This window comes from Tamandua tetradactyla, chromosome 17, assembly GCF_023851605.1.
Source record: "Tamandua tetradactyla isolate mTamTet1 chromosome 17, mTamTet1.pri, whole genome shotgun sequence".
NCBI lineage: Eukaryota > Metazoa > Chordata > Mammalia > Pilosa > Myrmecophagidae > Tamandua > Tamandua tetradactyla.
Window position 1 is genome coordinate 28,393,712 of NC_135343.1, and position 18,528 is coordinate 28,412,239.

Here is an 18,528-nt window from a genome sequence, read left to right on the forward strand (position 1 = left end):
AAGAGTCCACAGGCTTCATAGGAAAGCCTTTCAGCCTGGTGGGTCTCACCCTCAGGGAAAACTGACACAGCTGACTCTTTCCTCCTGAGAGGAGCCAGTTTGGTCTGGGAAAATCTGGCTGGGGTGTTTAATACCTAAGAGAAACTTCCTAAGTAGGGGGCAAGTGGGGAGGAGGGGAAGGCACCATACAAGCAGGGCAAGAAACAAGAAAACAAGAACTGAAAACAAAACCTAAGCTAGAGGTCTATAATAAGCTGAAATGAATGTGAAAGAACAGATAGACAACAAAGTCATCCAGCAAGAAAATCCTAGGTAAAAGAAGTGAAAACAATCTCCAGAATAAACTAATTAAGGAAATTAAATGCTTAGATGCCAGCAAAAAATAATAAATTATACTAGGAAAACTGAAGATATGGCCCAGTCAAAAAAACAAACAAACAATTCAAATGAGATACAGGAGTTGAAACTATTAATTCAGAATGTTCAAACAGACATGGAAAACCTCATCAAAAATCAAATCAATGAATTCAGTGAGGATATAAAGAAGGCAAGATATGAACAAAAAGAAGAAATTGAAAGTCTGAAAAAACAAATCACAGAATTAATGGGAATGAAAGGCACAGTAAAAGAGACAGAAAAAAACAAGGGAAACCTACAATGTTAGATTTCAAGAGGCAGAAGATAGGATTAATGAACTGGAGGATGGGACATATGAAATCTGACAAGCAAGAATAAATATAGGGAAAAGAATGGAAAAAATATGAGCTGGGCCTCAGGGAATTGAATGACAACTTGAAGCATATGAATATACATGTTGTGGGTGTCCCAGGAGGTGAAAAGGGAAAAGGAGGAGAAAAACTAATGGAGGAAATTATCACTAAAAATTTCCCAACTCTTATGAAAGATTTAAAATTACAGATCTAAGATGTGCAGTGTACTCCAAAGAGAATAGATCAAATAGACGTACTCCAAGACATTTACTAATCAGAATGTCAGAGATCAAAGAGAAAGAGAGAATCTTGAAAGCAGCGAGAGAAAACCAATCCGTCACATATAAGGGAAGCCCAATAAGACTAAGCATAGATTTCTCAGCAGAAATCATGGAGGTGAGAAGACAGTGGGATGATATATTTAAGCTAAGAAAAGGGAAAAACTGCCAATCAAGAATTCTATATCCAGCAAAACTGTCCTTCAAAAATGAGGAAGAAATTAAAATATTTTTAGACAAAAAAATCATTGAGAGGATTTGTGACCAAGAGACCAGCTCTGCAAGAAATACTAAAGGGAGCACTAGAGACAAATATGAAAAGACAGGAGAGAGAGGTGTGGAGAACAGTGTAGAAATGAAGACTATCAGTAAAGGTAAAAAGAAGAAAAATTAGATATGACATATAAAATCCAAAAGGCAAAATGTTAGAAGAAAGTATTACCTGTACAGAAATAACACTCAATGGATTGAACTCCCCAATCAAAAGACATAGACTGACAGAATGGATTAAAAAACAGAACCCATCTATATGCTGTCTACAGGAAACACATCTTAGACCCAAGGATAAACATAGGTTGAAAGTGAAAGGTTGGGAAAAGACATTTCATGCAAATAACAATCAGAAAAGAGCAGGAGTAGCTATACTAATATCCAACAACTTAGACTTCAAATGTAAAACAGTTAAAAGAGACAAAGAAGGACACTATGTATTAATAAAAGGAACAAGTCAACAGGAAGACATAACAGTCATAAATATTTATGCACCGAGCCAGAATGCTCAAAAATACACGAGGCAAAATACACTGAAAAGAGAAATTGACACATCTATCATAACAGTTGGAGACTTCAATTCACCACTCTCATCAATGGACAGAACATCTAGACAGAGGATCAATAAAGAAACAGAGAATTTGAATAATACAATAAATGAGCTAGACTTAACAGACATTTATAGAACATTACACCCCACCACAGCAGGATACACCTTTTTCTCAAGTGCTCATGGATCACTCTCAAGGATAGACCATATGCTGGGTCACAAAGCAAGTCTCAATAAATTTAAAAAGATTGAAATCATACAAAACGCTTTCTCAGATCATAAAGGAATAAAGTTGGAAATCAATGATAGGCAGAGTGCCAGAAAATTCACAAATATATGGAATCTCAGCAACACACTATTAAACAACCAGTGGGTCAAAGAAGAAGTTACAAGAGAAATCAGTAAATATCTCGAGGCAAATAAAATGAAAACACAACATATCAAAACTTATGGGATGCACTAAAGGCAGTGCTAAGAGGGAAATTTATTGCCCCAAATGCCTATATCAAAAAAGAAGAAAGGGCAAAAATTGAGGAATTAACTGCCACTTGGAAAAACTAGAGAAAGAACAGCAATCTAACCTCAAAGCAAGCAAATGGAAAGAAATAACAAAGATTAGAGCAGAAATAAATGAAATTGAGAACATGAAAACAATTGACAAAATCAACAAAACCAGAAGTTGGTTCTATGAGAAAATCAATAAGATTGATGGGCCCTCAGCAAGACTGACAAAAAGAAGAAGAGAGAGGATGCAAATAAATGAGATCAGAAATGAAAGAGGAGACATAACCACTGACCCCACAGAAATAAAGGAAGTAATGACAGGATACTATGAACAACTTTATGCTAATAAATGCGACAATGTAGGTGAAATGGACAACTTTCTAGAAAGGCATGAACAACCAACATTGACTCAAGAAGAAATAGATGATCTCAAGAAACCAATCACTAGTAAAGAAATTGAATCAGTCATTAAGAAACTCCCCAAAAAGAAAAGTCCAGGACCAGATGGCTTCACATGTGAATTCTACCAAACATTCAAGAAAAAATTAGTATCAATACTGCTCACATTCTTCAAAAAAAAATTGAAGAGGAGGGAAAGCTGCCTAACTCAATCTATGAAGCCAACATCACCCTCACAGCAAAGCCAGACAAAGATATTACAAAGAAAGAAAACTGCAGACCAATCTCTCTAATGAATATAGATGCAAAAATCCTCAACAAAAGTCTTGAAAATCGAATCCAGCAGCATATTAAAAGAATTATACGCCATGACCAAGAAGGATTCATCCCAGGTATGCAAGGATGGTTCAACATAAGAAAATCAGTTCATGTAATACACTATTTAAACAAATCAGAGCAGAAAAACCACTTGATCATCTTGATTGATGCAGAAAGGCATTTGACAAAATTCAACATCCTTTCCTGTTGAAAACACTTCAAAGGATAGGAATAGAAGGGAATCTCCTCAACATGATGAAGGGAATGTATGAAAACCCCACAGGTAATATCATCCTCACTGGGGAAAAAACTGAAAACTTTCTCCCTAAGATTAGGAACAAGATGAGGACGTCCAGTATCACCACTGTTATTCAACATTGTGTTGGAAGTTCTAGTCAGAGGAATTTGACAAAAAAAAAAAAAAATACACACATCAAAATTGGAAAGGAAGAAGTAAAACTCTCACTGTTTGCAGATGATATGATACTATATGTCAAAACCCCCCAAAAATCCACAGCAAAACTACTAGAGCTAATAAATGAGTACAGCAAAGTGGCAGGTTACAAGATCAATACTCAAAAATCTGTAGTGTTTCTATACACTAGTAATGAATAATCTGAGGGGGAAATCAAGAAAAAATTCCATTTACAATTGCAACTATAAGAATCAAATATTTAGGAATAAATTTAACTAAAGAGACAAAAAACCTATACAGAGAAAACTATGAGAAATTGTTAAAAGAAATCACGTAAGAAAGACCTAAATAAATGGAAGGGCATACCGTGTTCATGGATTGGAAGACTAATATAGTTAAGATGTCAATCCTACCTAAATTGATTTACAGATTCAATGCAATACCAATTAAAATCCCAAAAACTTACTTTTCAGAACTAACCAATTTATCTGGATGGGCAGGGTGCCCTGAATAGCTAAAAGTTCCCTGAGAAGCAAAAATGAAGTCGAGGTCTTATACTACCTGACTTTAAGACGTCTTATGAAGCTACAGTGGTCAAAACATCATGGTACTGGCATAAAGATAGATATACTGATCAACGGAATAGAATAGAATGTTCAGATATAGACCCTCTCATCTATGGACAATTGATCTTTGATAAAGAAGTCAAGTCAATTCACCTGGGACAGATCAGTCTCTTCAATAAATGGTGCCTAGAGAACTGGATATCCACATACAAAAGAATGAAAGAGGATCCTTATCTCACACCCTGTACAAAAATTAACTCAAAATGGATCAAAGATCTAAACATTAGATCTAAGAACATAAAACTTTTAGAAGAAAATGTATGGAAATATTTTATAAATTTTATAATAGGCATTTTCCTAGACCTTACACCCAAAGCATGAGCATTGAAGAAATAAATAAATAAATGAGAACTCCTCAAAAATTAAATGCTTTTGTGCATCAAAGAACTTCATCAAGAAAGTAAAAAGACAGCCTACACAATGGGAGACAATATTTGGAAACGATATATCAGATAAAAGTCTAGTATCCAGAATATGTAAAGAGATTGTTCAACTCAACAACAAAAAGACAGACAACCCAATTACAAAATGGGCAAAAGGCATGAACAGACACTTCTCAGAAGAGGAAATACAGATGGCAAAAAAAGCACATGAAAAAATGCTCAACTTCCCTGGCTATTAGGGAAATGCAAGTCAAAACCACAAAGAGGTATCATCTCACACCCACCAGAATGGCCATTATCAATAAAACTGTAAACAACAAGTGCTGGAGAGGATGTGGAGAAAGAGGCACACTTATTCACTGTTGGTGGGAATGTCAAATCGTACAACCACTGTGGAAGGCAGTTTGGCGGTTCCTCAGGAAGCTAAGTATAGAATTGCCACATGACCCAGCAATACCATTGCTAGGTATCTATTCAGAGGATATAAGGGCAAGGACACAAACAGACATTTGCATGCCAATGTTTATAGCAGCATTATTTACAATTGCCAAGAGATGGAAACAGCCCAAGTGTCCATCAATAGACGAGTGGCTAAACAAGCTGTGGTATATACATATGATGGAATATCATGCAGCTGTAAAACAGAATAAAGCTATGAAGTATGTAACAACATGGATGGACATTAAAGGCATTATGCTGAGTGAGATTAGCCAGAAACAAAAGGACAGATACTGTATGGTCTCACTATTATGAACTAACATTAGTGAATGAACTTGGAGAATTTCAGTTAACAACAGAGACCATCAGGAGATAGAAATAGGGTAGATATTGGGTAATTGGAGCTGAAGGAATACAGATTGTACAACAGGAACTGATTGTAAAAATTCAGAAATGGATGGCACAATTCCACCTAACTGTAATGCAATAGTGTTAGTACACTGAATGAAGCTGAATGTGAGAATAATAGAGGAAGGAGGCCTGGGCACACAAATGAAATCAGAAGGAAAGAGAGACAATAAGGACTGAAATGGTATAATCTAGGAATGCCTAGAATGTATAATGATAGTGACTAAATGTACAAATTTAACAATGTTTTTGCTTGAGGTAGAACAAAGGAATGTCAGTATTGCAGGGTGTTGAAAATAGATGGTAATATATATTTTAAAACTTTAACTTATGTGTGAGACTAAAGCAAACAATGTTTATTTGGTACAAAATTTGTATTTTGACTAGTGTGTTTCCTGATATAACTTATGTGGACAGCTTAACTGAACACCATAAGTACATGGAACCTTGAGTAGGATGTGAGATGTTGTAGGTTTGACCCGAGTGATGCCTCAATAAATCCCAGAGTGATTTGAACAGTGAATAAACAAGTACTTACAAAGTCCCCTTTGGGGAATGGTGAGAAAGGGGAAATTTCAACTTCCCCAAGTGGAGAGTTCCTGATATTCTCACAAGCAATGGGGACAATCAAAGCAATAGACTGAGCCCTCAATCTTGGGGTTTGTTCATATGAAACTTAACCCCTCAAAGGATAGGCTAAGCCTACTTAAAATTAGGCCTAAGAGTCACCCCCAGAGAATCTCTTTTGTTGCTCAATGTGGCCTCTCTCTCTCAGCCAACATGACAAGCAAACTCACTGCCCTTCCCCTCTGTATGTGAGACATAACTCCTAAGGGTGTGGACCTTCTTGGCAACGTGGGACAGAAATCCTAGTATGAGCTGGGAGTCAGTATCAAGAGATGGAGAAAACCTTCTTGATCAAAAGGTGGAAGGGTGAAATAAGACAAAAGGAGTGTCAATGGCTGAGAGATTCCAAACAGAGTCGAGAGGTTGTCCTGGAGGTTATTCTTACACATTCTATATATCACCTTTTTAGTTAAGGTGTAGTGGAGAGGCTGGAGGAAACTGCCTGAAAATGTAGAGCTATGTTCCAGTAGCCAGGTTTCTTGAAGATGATTGTATAATGATATAGCTTTTGCAGTGTGACTGTGTAATTGTGAAAACCTTGCATCCTATGCTCCTTTTATCTACCTTATGGACAGACGAATAAAACATATGAATTAAAAATAAATAATAGGGGAACAAATGTTAAAATAAATTTAGTAGATTGAAATGCTGGTGATCAGTTGGGGGGAGGGGGAGGGGGTCTGGTATGTACGATTTTTTTTCCTTTTTTCTTTTTGTTTCTGGATTGATGCAAATGTTCTGAGAGATGATAGGGTGATGAATATCAATATCATCGCAACTATGTGATGATGTGAGTTATTGATTACATAACAAGAATGGAATGATCATATGGTAAGAATGTTCGTGTTTTTATGTTGTTATGTTTAAAAAAGAAAAACTGGTTTTAAAAAATAGTGTTCAGGGATAGAAAAAATATCTGAATCACATAAATTTACAACTACATAGTATTTAAAAATTTAAAACAATCATATACATATATACACACACACATGCACATGCACACAAATGTATATATGTTTAATACAAGTATATATGCAAAAATATATGCAAATACACACACATATAGAATGCTTTTCATATATAGTGGAACACAGGATCTTAAACGAACTATTGATGCGTTTTGACAAATATATATTCACCTGTGTAACCAATATTCCAGCTAAGAAATAGATTATTTCCATTACCGCAGACATAACCTTCAGTTTAAAATAATTTTAATACAAAGTTGAAAGGGAATTTTAATTAATAATAGTCATCTTATCTTCTCAAAAAAATAGTGTTAATTCAGATATACAGAACAATTTTAAAAATTATCAATAAACATATTATTAGCTAAGTAAACTTTAAAATCCCTTGTAGGAGAGATAAGATATAATGTTCTATATATGTGCACTTTATCTTATATGACAGTCCTACATGATAGGATCATTGTTCTGTAGAGGAGTAAATGGACAAGATTACATAGGTAGGACCATTGAAGCTGAGATTTAACTCAGCAGTTTTCAACTGCTCAAGGTTTGCTTTAACAACTATCCAATATTTCCAGTGAACTTTGTCTGGAATTCTCCATGCAGCATTTAAAAATTTCCAGGTCAGATGTTTAAATTGTTTCTACTACCACACTTTAAAGTATCTTCCTTAAAACCTTTTAGATAATGAAGGCACATTTTATTGTCCTTTATCTGAAAATGTTTTAATTTCTCCCTCATTTTTGAAGGACAGTTTTGCTGGATATAGAATTCTTGGTTGGCAGTTTTTCTCTTTTAATAATTTAAATATATTATCCCACTGTCTTCTCGCCTCCATGGTTTCTGCTGAGAGATCTGCGCATAGTCTTACTGGGCTTCCCTTGTATGTGATGGATTGCTTTTCTCTTGCTGCTTTCAAGATCCTCTCTTTCTCTTTGACCTCTGACATTCTGATTATTAAATGTCTTGGAGTATGTCTATTTGGATCTATTCTCTTTGGGGTACACTGCACTTCTTGGATCTGTAATTTTAAGTCTTTCGTAAGAGTTGGGAAATTTGCAGTGATAATTTCCTCCATTACTTTTTCTCCTCCCTTCTCTTCTCCTTCTGGGACACCCACAACATGTATATTCATGCGCTTCATACTGTCTTTCAATTCCCTGAGTCCCTGCTCATATTTTTCCATTTTTTTCCTATAGTTTCTGTTTCTTGTTGGATTTCGGATGTTCCGTCCTCCAGTTTTGAAATCCTATGTTCTGTCTCTCGAAATCTACCGTTGTAGGTTTCCATTGTTTTTTTCATCTCTTCTACTGTGTTTTTCATTCCCATAAGTTCTGTGATTTGTTTTTTCAGACTTTCAGTTTCTTCTTTTTGTTCTTTCCTTGCCTTCTTTATATCCTCCCTCAATTCGTTGATTTGGTTTTTGATGAGGTTTTCCATGTCTGCTCGTACATTCTGAATTAATTGTTTCAGCTCCTGTATGTCATTTGGATTGTTGGTTTGTTCCTTTGACTGGGCCATGAATTCAACTTTCCTAATGTGATTTGTTATTTTTTGCTGGCATCTAGGCATTTAATTACCTTAATTAGTTTATTCTGGAGATTGCTTTCACTTCTTTTATCTAGGGTTTTCTTGCTGGATGAATTTGTTGTCTATCTGTTCTTTGACATTCCGTTCAGCTTTATCTGGACCTTTAGCTTAAGTTTTGTTTAACAGAGTAGAATTTTTCAGTTCTTGTTTTCTTGTTTCTTGCCCTGCTTGTGTGGTGCCTTGCCCCCCCCCACACACTTAGGAGGGTCTACTTAGATATTATATACCCCAGCCAGATTTTCCCAGACCAAACTGGCCTCCTATCAGGAGGAGTCATCTGCGTCAGTTTTCCCTGAGGGTGAGACCCAGCAGGTTGAAAGACTTTCCTGTGAAGTCTCTGGGCTCTGTTTTTCTTATCCTGCCCAGTATGTGGCACTTGTCTGACTGCAGGTCCCACCAGCATAAGATGATGTGGTACCTTTAACTTTGGCAGACTCTCCCTGCTGGGGGCATGGTGGAGACAGAGGAGAGGTTGTAGGCTGGTTTTAATCGCTTCAAATTACCAAGCCCTGGGGTCTTAATTCCTTGAGAGAAGGATTCCACCTGAGTTGGGCTTCACCCCTTCCCTGGGGAAGGCACAGTCTCCAGACAAGCCCCCAAAAGAGCTCACTTCTGCCTATGCCTGGGGCAGTTGCACCCTGAAAAGTCCTGCTGCTGTATCCAGAGGCAGTCAAGCCTTTGTAGATACACAGCCACAAAAACCTCTGTTTCCTTCTTTTTTTTCCCCCCTTTTTCTGTCAGTCCTGCCCCCTTGGCGCTGGGGCAAAAAATGAGCAACCTCCGCTTTGACCAGGTTCACCTGAGCTGGGGGCCTATTTTTAATAGTCAGAATTTGTTAATTAGTTCCACAATTGGCGTTTGATTGTGCCCAGTCCCTGCTGCTGGTAAAGTCCTTTCCTTTCCCCTCTGGGAAGCAGCCTATCGGGGAGGGGCGCTGGCCGCCGCAGCCTTGGGAACTCACGGTTCTGGGGGGTGCTCGCAGCCAGTCCAGCTGGTCCAGACTGGGGTACGCTGTGTGTCTGGTCACTGACGTGGCCCCAGGAGCTGTTCTGTACTGTTTCTGGTTATTTAGTAGTTGTTCTGGAGGACGAACTAAAACGCTCACGTTGTTAAGCCACCATCCTGACCTGGAAGTCTTTATTGTCATTTATATAAAATATTTATCAAGTGTTTATTGTGCTAGATGTGGGGGATACAGAGAGTTCTAAGATAAAGTCTTCACACTCAAGGATGTATACATAAAAATGTAAATGGCTTTCCAAATTAGTGCTGACTTGGAATTTTGTAAACACTTGTCCTCCAAATATTAAACACTGATAAGTGCAATTTTGGGGTTTATGTGTGTGGAGTGTCATGCACGTAGAATTTTTCTGAAATGAAACTGATTGGCTTTCTTCATTTGGATTGATTTTCATTTTCAGGTAAAAATTTTGAGAAAGAAATCTTTTCAGGTATTCCACCAATGTTGGCCCTTTCTCTTTTCTTCAGCGCAGCATTACTCTCAAAGGTTAGGTCCAATGTTTCCACTTTCCAGGTATGTTTAATTCTGTGGTTATTCTTAGCATTTTGCCTAAGTAGAAGGTTTGTCCCAGTGCAGCTTTCTTTTGGCATCGCTGATGTTTTTGCTATGCTCTTCCATGTCTGCTGCTTTAAAAGCCTTCACTAAAAAAAAAAAAAGTTTCTCTAGTTTAGACCAGTTGTTCTCAACTGGGTGTGATTTTGCTCCAGAGGGCATGCCTAGCACACCTGGCATTTGGATAACTGCATTTATACTGGCTTTTGTGTTTACTGTTAGGCCTTCTTAGTTTGGTGACTCATTCTGACCACCCTTCCTGGATTGCTGACTTTAGGGCCCTCCTGTCTACCCTTGCATCCTTTCTTGATTTTGTTCCTTAGCAGTTTTGGGGAAGCAACAGTCCCTCTACTGACCCCACAAAAGCCCTACCAGTGCTCATCCTCTGCCACTTCTTTCTTCATCCCTGTCATGCTTCCCCCCTTCTGCCTGGAAAGATGCCAGACTTTATAGAGGAGAAGGAACTTTAGCCAAACCTTGTGAAAAACAGGATTTTCAAAGGATTAATTTGAGTGCTATGCATAGTGAAGTGAAAAGAGGGAAGTTTCATGGAGGTCCAAATTGGTAGCAATAAGAAGAGATAGAAGAAAAACTAGCCAGACTGCCTGGGCAGACTGAAAAATGAAAAAATAGTCTTTCCATTAGAAATGCTATAAAAAAACTTTTGTTTTGAAAGTAAAAATATCCACCATGGGGGAAAATTTTTGAGACATCTTTGAGGGACTATCAACTAATAGGGTGACCAGTTGGCCTAATTTGACTGGGATTGAGAAAGTTCCTGGATATGGGACTTTCAGTTTTAAAACAAGACAGTCCTTGGCAAATCAGCAAAAATTGGTTACCCTACTCCCAACTAATTCATACATGATATAGTGTGGTGTTGAATAAGAACCTTTAGCTTCTGGGGGCTCTTTCCTTAACTTTACTGGATATTAATGGACTGGCATTTCAAATAGGATTGGGATTTTAGTTAGGTGGTGTGCCAGTTTGAAAGGGTTTATGTACCCTAGAAAATCCATGTTTTAATCTTAATCAATTTTGTGGGAGCAACTGTTTCTTTTAATCTCTATTCAATAATGTAGGTTGGAAACTTGATTAGGTTATCTCCACAGAGATGTAACTCACCCAATTGTGGGTATTAACTTTTGATTAGAGGGAGATGTGACTCTACCCATTCCAGGTGGGTCTTGATTAGTTTACTGGAATCCTTTAAAAGACGAAACATTTTGGAACGTGTCCCTTTTTAAAGCCATGAAAATGACGAGAGCCAGAGCCCACACTGCCAGAGACCTTTGGAAATGAAGAAGGAATATGTCCCTGGGGAATCTTTATGAAACAAGAAGCCAGGAGAGAAAACTAGCAGACACTGCCATGTTAGCCATGTGCCTTTCCAGTTGAGAGAGAAATCCTGAACATCATCACCCTTCTTGAATCAAGGTGTCTTTCCCTGGATGCCTTAGATTGGACATTTATATCAACTGGCTGTAATTTCGACATTTTCATGGCCTTAGAACATGTAAATTTGCAACTTAATAAATTCCCCCTTTTAAAAGCCATTCTGTTTCACTTATATTGCATTCCAGCATCTAGCAAACTAGAACAGATTTGTTGAGAACTTATAACTGGGGGACACTGTAATAGGTAAGGGCAGCAGGTACCTGAGGGAGTAGAGCCTGCCTCCATGCCTTCATTTTGGTGAGAGTGAAATTTAAAATGTAAACTTTTAAATAATCTCTAATTTCAATGTACCTTTATCCTCCTTCAACAGGATCCCTTAATTCCTCCCTCTCCCTAAAAAGTAGAGGTCAGTTTGCACAGATGACAATGTTATGCTTTTTCCTTCCTTTTAGTGGAACACAATGCTTATTGAAATGATTCAAAGCAGGAAATAAGAGGGACAAAAAGGAGACAAGAACAAGAAGGAAAGAGAAGAAATCTAAAAATGAATAAATTGACTGCTGTTCAGTAAACTTAACTGTGTGACTCCTGAGGACAAGTATCTGGTGTGCTGGTTTGAAAGGAAGTATGCCCCCTAAGAAAAGCCATGTTTTGATATAAATCCCATTTCTAAAAGGTAGAATAATCCTTATTCAATACTGTATATTTGAAACTGTAATGAGATCATCTCCCTGGTTGATGTGATTTAGTTAAGAATGGTTGTTAAACTGGATTAGGGGATGACATGTCCTCACCCATTTGAGTGGGTCTTGATTAGTTTCTGAAGTCCTATAAAAGAGGAAACATTTTGGAGAGATTCAGAGAGAGCAGAGAATGCTACAGCACCACGAAGCAGAGAGTCCACCAGCTCTCCTCCCGGGGAGCTTCATGAAACAGGAAGCCAGGAAACAAAGCTAGCAGATGACACTGTCTTCACCATGTGCCCTTCCAGCCGAGAGAGAAGCCCTGACTGTGTTCACCATGTGCCTTCTCACTTGAGAGAGAAACCCTGAACTATATCAGCCTTCTTGAACCAAGGTATCTTTCCCTGGATGGATGTCTTAGATTGGGCATTTCTTTAGACTTGTTGTAATTGGGACATTTTCTCAGTCTTAGAACTGTAAACTTGCAACTTATTAAATTCCCCTTTTTGGAAGCCATTCCGTTTCTGGTATATTGCATTCCAGCAGCTAGCAAACTAGAACATCTGGTAATCTCTCTTCTGTGGGATACAGATGAGGAGCAGTAATTAAATCCCAAAGGCCCTTGAGCAACCAGAATAGATGCTGTACATTCATGCATTGATACTTACGCATTTAGAATAAAAGGGAGAACCTTAGAATACCCTCCAGAACTGATTTACTTTTACCATAGATATTGTTATAACAAACTTGTCCACCTGGGTTTTCACTCATCTGCAAACTGGAAGCAATAAATCCAAAGTTTGCTTCCTGGGTCAGACATATGAACTTCAGGGTAAAGTGATGGCTGGTAGTTTGATAGTGTGGAAGGAGACAAAAATAAAAATATAAAAATTTACCAAAGTAACCTAAAAAGCATAGTGGCCTGGAGCTATTTAATGTAGAGACAAATAATTCTATGTACTTATTGTTTCTACCCCAATAACTGATGGTCTAGGATGATCTTAAATCATCAAGAAAAAATCAAATATATTTAGCATATATTGTTTGAGACAGGGTACTGTTAACATTTTAGAAAGAGTTTTGATCAAATGTTTACCTTGATAAGTCTTCGGTTATGTGAAAAACTGACTTCTGTGAAATACTTCATTTCACAAACTATCTAAAGGGAAATGTTACTGCATGTTTAAAACAAACCAAACCGAGGAACTCTACTTGAGGGAGAGTAGGTACTCTGTGTTAGGGTACTAGAGACCCTATACTTCTAAGAAAACTAACTTGCAATTTCCCTATTCAGCAGGATTGTACAATGGAGGCCAATGGTAGGACAAAGCAAGATCTTATAGAAGACTTTTTACCCTGCTCCGGCAGAGAACCACTACAAGTTTCGCTGCAGCCTCAAGGGATGCATATATTAAAGAAAAAAACAAGAACCATGCTCCAAAATGGCTAATTTAAAATGCAAAGGGTAACAGGAGAGCCACATCTGGGGAAAGACCAGCTCTCCGAAACAGGATATAATACTGAATCTTGGTTAAAGTTGCTTGCTCTTGAACTAATTAGCTGGGGATTGAAGTTAGCATGAGAAGTCAGAATGTGGGTTAAGAGTGAAGAAAAATGTTGTTTTTTCTCTTAGGTACCAGCCTGGCACTTCAGAATTTAGTAGCAGGCAATACATGAGATTCAGCCAATTCAACAAAATCACAAAAATTAAAAGAAAAAAAAAAAAGCTGAAAGGGATTCTGGAGATATAATTTGGACCAGATGTATGATAAAAGGCGGTTTTATCTACTTTGGTGGCAGCTTCTATGTAATAAGATATTGGCTCATTTGTCATTAAAGGGGGAAAAGGAAATGAATAATACAGAATTCAGTGGAACAGTAAATAATAAGTTCCCACCACTTTTGAAATACTATTCCTGCCTAGCATTGATCTGCTATTGTTTGCTTTTGAACCTCTATTCTTGTTTTTCTAAGATGGGAGATTTGTGGGAAAATCATACATAAAAGAAGGATATCAAGATCTTTTGCTTTTGTTTTACTTGTGAACCTTTGAGAAAAGGATAAAACTTATAATAAAGTCATTTTTCCCATTAATAGCATCCCTCACTGGATAGGAGCCTTTGACAGAACATGTCTGCATGTAATAAGATCTTACTTCATAACAGGCCTATGCTAGATTCAGATTTTTCATGCCTAATTAGCTGTGTAAACAAACTTGGAATTTAGGGAATTTTTCGGTATCACAAAACAGTAAAGGTTTATTACCTCTATTTAGTAAATGGCCCCCATACCCTGTCAATTAGAAGTATCTACACTATCTAAAATCCATGGTGTTCCTCAAGGTGATTCCTTTTCACCCTTACCTTGTGCGTTCTATGTAAATTCTGCTTCTGCTTCTAGATTCAGAGGTGTTCAGAGCTAGAAGCAAAGGAAAACCATCACAGAGAGAGTTACATGGCCCACTGTTGGCAGGAGCACATTTCAGCTGAGAGTACCCAGCCCTTTGGGACCTGTCCTGCCAACGCCCAACTGTTATGTAAGGTTCCCATGCTCAGATCCTTTGACAGCCTGGGGGTTCTGTGAATGTTTTGCTAGTCCATTGCAGAATGGAAGGAGAGGCAGGCAAAGACTGTGCCACATCAGTCAGAGGTTGGAGAGAAAGAGACTATTTGGAAGTGGGCACCCAAGTACCTGCTCTTCAGGAGTCCCCAGTGAAGACCCTCAGTTAGCCTCATCTTCTGTGACTGACACTTAGATGGCAGAGCTCATCTGATGCCATTTCAGACTCACTGCTGGGTGTTCCTAATCGTGTATTTCAATGAATGTTTTTATTGTACTGGGGCCCAGAGGCTGTTTCAGCAGACTAGCATATATTTAGAAGTCTCTGAATAAATAAATGTAAAACAAGAGAAAACTGATCCTGTTGGAAGGATGAGAGCAATTGTTTCTGAAAATATAGATTAAACCTTCAGAGTCCAACTGCTGCTTAAAATGAACTCCTCAGCAATATCACAGGCTATCACCTAAACACGCATTTGGAGTATAACAGAGGATGGCTTTGGAATACTATCCCCGGTCTGGCTTTAGTCATCTGCTTTCTGAACTGAGAGGCAGTTGGGGACATGGAAGAATTTGTTGTATCAATTTTGACTTCTTTTTTTTTTTTTTTTGACAAAGAAATAGTAGGCATGTTGGGTTGGCAGTGGTAGCAAATTTCTGAGGCAGATTTATTTAGACCAATTGCCTACTGCTAGTAAAAAGAGGTAATTGTAGTAGGTTAGTTCCTTTGTCCCCTTTTCTGTTCTCTCTTGGAGAATTTTTGCTCTCTCCTTTAAAGGGGGCTTATGTCCCTACCCCATACATTTTAAGTCAGAAACATTTTTATGGAGTAAATTTAATTCAGTTTAGTAAATACATATTTATATTCAAGGTAGGAGTTAGACCCATGGGGGAATGAGGTGTTTATAAGTTATTGGAAATGTATTTATAAGATACATCTTTTTTTTTACAGCTCAAAACTTTACTATGTAGCAGAAGTACATACTTGAAGGAAGATGAGCATGGGCATTCTCCAAAGAAGGAGAAGCTAAAGGATATGTCTTGCTTTTGAATATGTACTAAGTTTGGAGTCAATGACAGGGTCTTCAGTTTCTTTTTGTCAGGATCCTTCATTAGGTAAATTCTCCAGTTGTGATTTTCTTTTGGTCTTCAAGAGATTGTTAAAGTTACTCAACCACTGTAAGGCTGTGATGTTAGCAAATTGCCTGGCCTTAAGAACAAGGCCTGGTCAGGGGCAGGAGAATGATGTCCTAAAGTTTGTCTGCTTGTCTGCCGTGACTTTTTGTTTATCTTTCCTAACAGTGCACCCCTTTCTTCCCTTTTCTGTATCTTCAGGAGTCCAAATTCTTCAGTGTGCCCTAAGCTAATGGTTCTTGACCCTGGCTGTAGGGAGCATTGAAAAAAATGCCAATGCCTGGGCCTCTCCTTTAAACCAATGTAGAGCTCCCTAGTGATTCTAATGTACAGCTGGTGTTGGGACCAAGCTTCCCTTCCCCTCACCTCAGCATTCCACCTCATGTGCAGTTTGGCCTGCTCTCTCTCAGGAAACTGTCTACTTAAGCCACCCTAGTTCCTTGATTCCAAGATGCCATCAGTTCTAATATATTCCATAGATTTGATATCAGTTTGTTGATTAAAAGGAGGAAGAAGAAAACAATATGACCACAATAAAAGTTCATCTTAATTTTAGGTCATGACATGATTTCACATATGTTTTAATGTGAAAATCATGTAAATCTTATAATAAAGAGAATATAGTTTTTAACCATATTAGCTGAGAACAAAACTTTGCCTGTTAATTTTTTCAGGGCTATTTTCATTGTAAGAAAAAGATACTTTTAAAACCAAATATTGCATTTTTAATGATAAATTTTGAAACTGGATGCTAGGTTGGGGAGGGGTTTCTCAATCTCAGCACAATTGACATTTCTGGCAGATTAGTTCTTTGTAGTGGTGGGTGTCCTGTCCACATGGGTTCAGTAGCATCCTGGAGCTCCACCCTTTAGATACCAGTAGTTCCCACTCCCCTCCAGTTGTGACAAGCACAAAGGTCTCCAAACATTGCCAGACATCCTCTGGGTAGAAAGCAAAATTACCCCTGGTTGAGAACCACTAGGCTAGAGGAATAGATATTTGTGGGAGCAGAGGGTTGTGGCAGTCATGGTTCGATTTCAGAGAACATGCCCCACTCTAGCTGGTTTAAGCTGAAAGGAGTAATGACAGGGTATTCAGTGGTCACAGAATTGGTCTGCAGACTGAGCAGTTTTTACGTTGGGGAGCTTTCAGGAATGATTCCCAAAGCCACACTGTGACCAAGCCAAGGTGCTGCTTTTCCCTTCTTCTGGATGCCACCTGTCAAATGGAGAAGCTGTGATCAGGAAGCCCTTTCTGCTAAACTGGGGAGTCAGCATTCCATCTGCACCAGCCAAATGATACCTAAGATTCTCCCACCTTTCCTCACCTCTAATTCAAGTTCTCAAAGTGCATCTAATGACAGAGCCCAAATCACACCCAGAACCCAGGTGGCAAGGGCATCTGGAAAAAAGTAGTTCTTAGTAGTTCTTATCAGGAAGCTATTCCAGAATGAGGTTGGAATAGATGTTGAATGAGCCCATAACTAGTATCTTCTACTGTTTTTTTTTCCAGAGACCCTTGATTTACACCACTAAGCCTCCACCTATTCTACGTAACTGTGTAAGTGTAACTTTTAGTACTAGTTCATCCAAAATATTGCATGGGACATGCTTACACTGAAAATTATTCATTGTATATCTGAAATTCATATATTACTAGGCATCAAATATTTTTATTTGCTAGATCTGGTGTGAATGAGTGAACAAGTTATTTCTTTTTAAAAATTTTTTATTTTTTTTAAGTTTTCTTGAGAGAGACAGAGGATGAGGAAAACGTGAGGGCAATAGATCCCTGAGAAAGAAAAAAGCATGAACGACTGGGCTATATGCAGAAAAGAAGAGGAGCAACTAAAAAAAAAAACAAACAAAAAGCAGATGCTAAACTGGCCCTTGTTATCACTGGCCATTCCATACACAAGCAAATAAGGCCCTGATATGAAGATCAAGCTATATTCCTTCCCTGCAAATGTAGCCACTTTCTTAAAACCTTTGGATCTGGCCCCAATGTAGCATTCCGTTGCCCAGGCTGGACAAGCCAAGCTTCGAGGTAAGCGGAAGAGATGAACAGTACAGGCACTGGATACCTTGGAGTCTTGTAATCTCGCTTGCACAACCTTCAGATTGCATGGTTCTTGGCTTCAGTGCAGTTGGACACAATTTCAGTTCACATCTATGGAGACCGTGTCACAACAACAAAACAAATGAGTGTAGCTGCGAGTTACATTAACAGTTTGAAAAAACAAGTCAACAGACTTGAAGACCGCTCTGGGAGCCCCTCCCAGGGAGTCAGCCTCTGGCAAAAAGGGAGTTACCGTGCCTCCTCGCCTCCTCCTTGACATTTTTGTTGTTGTTGTTGTTAAGATTATTCCATATGATCTGCAGCTTGTCCCTTTCAAAGACTTTTTTGTATTTTGTTTTGTTGTGTGGGGTGAGCCCATAAGGGTGTCGTTTGATTAATTACTGATAAGCACAAGATCTTCCTGAGAGGTGTAAATTTCTTATCCTAAGCCTTTCCCTGCCACAGGAGTCGAAGCCAAAGTAATGACACATCTTTGTTAGGTTCTTTCACTACTGCTATCCACAGACACATGGAACCAGATTTTCCAAATCTTCCGATGCAAATGTGTGGTCAGGAAGAGTTTACATATTTTGCAGCAATATCTCATATGACAATTTTCAGGTGATTTGTTGGAGAAAT

The 18,528-nt window shown here is 38.2% G+C and overlaps 2 long non-coding RNA genes across 8 annotated transcripts in view; one reads left to right on the plus strand and one right to left on the minus strand.

The window, feature by feature from the left end:
- Nucleotides 1–18,528, plus strand: part of LOC143660847 (uncharacterized) — a 256,137-nt gene that overhangs the window by 93,981 nt on the left and 143,628 nt on the right. The window lies entirely within an intron of this gene.
- The window catches only part of LOC143660848 (uncharacterized), a 90,346-nt gene that overhangs the window by 61,241 nt on the left and 10,577 nt on the right, over nucleotides 1–18,528 (minus strand). For 2 of the 4 annotated variants that reach the window (XR_013164280.1, XR_013164277.1), the window contains exon 3: nucleotides 14,502–14,556. The exons of the other annotated variants lie outside the window; for them this stretch is intronic. This is a non-coding gene — a long non-coding RNA (uncharacterized LOC143660848). The remainder of the gene's footprint in view (nucleotides 1–14,501; nucleotides 14,557–18,528) is intronic. 4 annotated transcript variants of the gene reach the window in all.